General features: G+C 37.7%; 1 protein-coding gene across 9 annotated transcripts in view; it reads right to left on the reverse strand.

The window, feature by feature from the left end:
• Window positions 1–4847, reverse strand: part of FUT8 (fucosyltransferase 8) — a 354455-nt gene that overhangs the window by 228837 nt on the left and 120771 nt on the right. Inside the window, exon 3 of one of the 9 annotated variants that reach the window (XM_017892445.1) lies at window positions 3644–3678. The exons of the other annotated variants lie outside the window; for them this stretch is intronic. The gene's annotated coding sequence lies outside the window, so the exon portion shown is untranslated. The remainder of the gene's footprint in view (window positions 1–3643; window positions 3679–4847) is intronic. 9 annotated transcript variants of the gene reach the window in all.

Here is a 4847-nt window from a genome sequence, read left to right on the forward strand (position 1 = left end):
AAAATTGACAAATGGGATCTAATTAAACTAAAGAGCTTCTGCACAGCAAAAGAAACTACCATCAGAGTGAACAGGCAACCTACAGAATGGGAGAAAATTTTTGCAATCTACTCATCTGACAAAGGGCTAATATTCAGAACCTACAAAGAGCTCAAACAAATTTACAAAAAAAAAAAAAAAAAAACAACCCCATCAAAAAGCGGGCAAAGGATATGAACAGACATTTCTCAAAAGAAAACATGCATACAGCCAACAGACACATGAAAAAATGATATGATCTTATACTTGGAAAACCTAAAAAATCCACCAAAACCTATTAGAACCAATACTATTAAGAACTGGCAAACTAATTCAATAAAGTTGCAAGATACAAAATCAACATACAAAAATAAGTAGCATTTCTATATGCGAAATGTGAACAAATTGAAAAATTTTAAAAGTAGTCCCATTTACAATAGCCACCAAAATAAGTAAATACATACATACCTAGGAATTAACCAAATAAGTGAAAGATCTCTGTAACAGAAACTGTACTATACTGATGAAGGAAATTGAAGAGGACACCAAAAATGGAAAGATATTCCACGTTTATGGATTGGAAGAATCAATATTGTTAAAATGTCCGTACTACCCAAACCAATCCACAGATTCAATGCAATCCCTATCAAAATACCAATAACATTCTTTACAGAGATATTTTTTTTTAAATCCTAAAATTTATAGGGAACCACAAAAGACTCAGAATAACCAAAGCCATCCTAAGCAGAAAGAACCAAACTAGAGGAATCACATTAACTGACTTCAAACTGTATTACGAACTATAGTAAACAAAACAACATGGTACTGGCATAAGAACAGACACAAAGACCAATAGAACCGAGAAACCCAGAAAAAAACCCACACACCTACAGTGAACTCATTTTTGACAAAGGTGCCAAAAACATACATGGCAGAAAAGACAGTTTCTTCAATAATTGGTGCTTGGAAACTGGATATCCATATGCAGAAGAATGAAACTAAACTCCTATCTCTCACCATACACAAAAATCAAATCAAAATATTGATTAAAGACAAAAATCAAAGACCTCAAACTATGAAATGACTAAAACACTGGGGAAACTCTCCAGGATATTAAGTCTGGGCAATGATTTCTTAAGTAATACCTCACAAGCACAGGCAACCAAAGCCAAAATGGACAAATTGCACCACATCAAGTTAAAAAGCTTCTCCACAGCAAAGTAAACAACCAACAGACAACCCACACAATGGAAGAAAATATTTGCAAACTACCCATCTGACAAAGGATTAATAACCAGAATACAAAAGAAGCTCGGTCAAGCACAGTGGCTCACACCTGTAATCCCAGCACTTTGAGAGGCCAAAGCAGATAGATTACCTGAGGTCAGGAGTTCAAGACCACCCTGGCCAACATGGTGAAACCCCATCTCTACTAAAAATGCAAAGAATTAGCTGGGCGTGGTGGCAGGCACCTGTAATCCCAGCTACTTGGGAGGCTGAGGCAGGAGAATCGCTTGAACCTGGGAGGTGGAGGTTACAGTGAGCCAAGATCACACCACTGCACTCCAACCTAGGCAACAAGAGCAATACACCATCTCAAAAAAAACAAACAAACAAACAAAAAAAAACCTCAAACAACTCCACAGGAAAAAATTAATAATCCAATTAAAAACTAGGCAAAAGATCTGAATAGACATTTCTCAAAAAAAAAAAAAAAGACATACAACTAGCAAACACACATATGAAAAAGTGTTCGGCTGGGCACAGTGGCTCATGCCTGTAATCCTCGCACTTTGGGAGGTTGAGGCAGGCAGACTGCCTGAGCTCAGGAGTTGAGACTAGCTTGGGCAACATGGTGAAACCCCATCTCTATGAAAATACAAAAAAAAAAAAAAAAAAAATTAGCCAGGCATGGCTGTGTGCACCTGTAGTACCAGCTACTCGGGAGGCTGAGGCAGGAGAATTGCTTGAACCTAGGAGGTGGAGGTTGCAGTGAGCCAAGATCGGTGCCACTGCACTCCAGCTTGGCAACAGAGCGAGACTCCATCTCATAATAAAAAAAATTTTTAAATTAAAAAAATAAAAAAAGTGCTCAACATCACTGATCATCAGAGAAATGCAAATCAAAACTACAATCAGATATCATCTTACTCCAGTTAAAATGGCTTTTATCCAAAAGACAAGCAATAATCAATGCTGGCAAAGATATGGAAAAAAGAGAACCCTCATACACTGTTGGTGGGAATGTAAGTTAGTACAACTGCTATGAAGAACAGTTTGGATGTTCCTTAAAAAACTAAAAATTGAGCTACCATATGATCTAGCAATCTCACTGCTAGATATATACCCCAAAAAAGGAAATCAGTATATCAGAGAGATATCTGCACTCCCATGTTTACTGTAGCACTGTTCACAATAGCCAAGATTTGAAAGCAACCTAAGTGTCCATTAGCAGACGAATGAACAAAGAAAATGTGGTACATATATATACACAATGGAGTACTACTCAGCCATAAAAGAGAATGAGATCCTGTCATTTGCAACACGGATGGAACCGGAGGTCACTGCATTAAGTGAAATAAGTCAGGCAAAGAATGACAAGCATCTCATGTTCTCACTTATTTGTGGGATCTAAAAATCAAAACAATTGAACCCATGGAAAAAGAAGGATGGTTACTAGAGGCTGGGAGAGGCAGTGGTGGGATGAGGGAGAGGTGGGGATGGTTAATGGGTACAAAAAAACAGGACGAATGAGTGAGACCTAGTATCTGATAGCACAACAGAGTGACTATAATCAGTTACTTGGGTTCAATCAGGCTGGTGGGAAAAATATTAAAGATAGTTTTAGAGATAGACACAATCTTCTTGGAAAGCCAAGAAGTTTGCGTAACTTCAGGAATAGATATGGTTGAAGGCAACCTGATCTTTACCTTTAAACAAATTAAAGTAGTAATAAAGGAAGGCAGAGTAGTTTACCTAGTTAGCTTGTTTACTCATAAAATCTTAAGACTAACCTTTGATGTACCAGGGTGCTTAAGTGCTTTTTACTTGGAAAGTCCATGATGTCAATTACTCTCTAATGGTGTTGACTCAAGCTTTTGTTAATTGATCTTACTACATAAATGCCAGTCTCACTTGCTGATCAAGGTCATGGTCACAACTGTTTACAGAACTCTCCAGGGAGTCTGTAAGCAGCTGAGACACCCTCCGCTGGACTGGCAAAACAGAATATCTATGTGTCAGTGTACTTTATTCATCCGTGGCCTGGTCAGAGGCTGCGGGCAGACCCCCACAGCTGGTGCCCCTGTGTGAGGGGCGCTGCCGCAATCAATAATTTAATTGTACATTTTTAAATAACTAAGAGTGTACTTGGATTGTGTGTAACACAGAGGATAAATGCTTGAGGGGAGGGATAGTGCATTGTCCATGATGTGACTTTTACACATTGTACGCCTGTGTCAAAACATCTCATGTATCCCATAAATACATATACCTATTATGAACCCACGAAAATTAAAAATAATTGTTTTAAAAAAAAATCAATAAGTAGTATAATTCACTGGTTGTCCTTACCACCCAATTTTCAAAATAACAAATCCTGTTTATTAAAACAACATTATCATACCTTCTATACAAATTTAAGATTTACAGTTCTTCCTCCTAAGGAAAAAAAAAACAGTAGAAAACTAAATTTTTATGTGAAATTTGACATATGGATGCCAATCCCCAACATTTGCTATCAACATGGAATTAATTTTGATCAAAATTAATTTACTTAGAAAATCTTAGTTCACTGTATATTGTTCTTTGCTGCTTTTTTATAGCAAGAAATACAGCTAAATTGTTTTCCAAATCACACTGAAAAATAGCTTACTACTTTTATATTGCTGGCTTAACTTTTATTCCATTGACTTTTAACCTACTTAACCAAAAGCATGCCAATTAAAATTTAAGGTAAACATAATATCTAATTCACCTTAAGAAATCCAAAAGAACCATTATAAAATAAGCCTCCAAACTTAGCAAGCATATCAGAATGGCCAGACCCGAGGGAAGTATTAGCAATATCTTCACTTTACATATATGCAAATTTTATTATTACTTCCACATCTGTGGTGCATTAGGTACAACAGTCACCTCTGAACCCTTTACACAGTGAACACACGGTGGACTATTACAAAATTAGTAGCTAGGGTAACACCTTAAGGAATTATTAATAATTTTGTTATCCAGCCAGAGGACAGCTAGAGTTGGACAAATAAGTTTTCCTAGGAAGATAATAAGGAATTAGGGTGAGATACAAGGGAAATGACTTGGAGATGGTCACAAAAAGAATAGGCAAAAGTAGTAACAAGGAAGATTATATAAAATTTTCTAGAAAAAAAATATAGCAAAAACAATCAAATGAGAATGAAGATGGATGATTGTGAAAGACAGAAAATACTATAAAATTTCACTCTTAATTTTCCAAATACAAAATATATTCCTGAGACCCCATACTCCTGAAACTCCAAAACAAAGTCTCAGTAAAACTGAGATGTAGGCCGGGCACGGTGGCTCACGCCTGTAATCCCAGCACTGTGCGAGGCTGAGGGGGGCAGATCACGAGGTCAGGAGATCGAGACCATCCTGGCTAACACGGTGAAACCCCGCCTCTACTAAAAATACCAAAAATTAGCCGAGTGTGATGGCGGGCACCTGTAGTCCCAGCTACTTGGGAGGCTGAGGCTGGAGCATGGCGTGAACCCGGGAGGTGGAGGTTGCAGTGAGCCAAGATCGCGCCACTGTACTCCAGCCTGGGCGACAGAGCGAGACTCTGTCTCAAAAAA

This window comes from Rhinopithecus bieti, unplaced genomic scaffold (genome assembly GCF_001698545.2).
Source record: "Rhinopithecus bieti isolate Rb0 unplaced genomic scaffold, ASM169854v2 scaffold_20892, whole genome shotgun sequence".
NCBI lineage: Eukaryota > Metazoa > Chordata > Mammalia > Primates > Cercopithecidae > Rhinopithecus > Rhinopithecus bieti.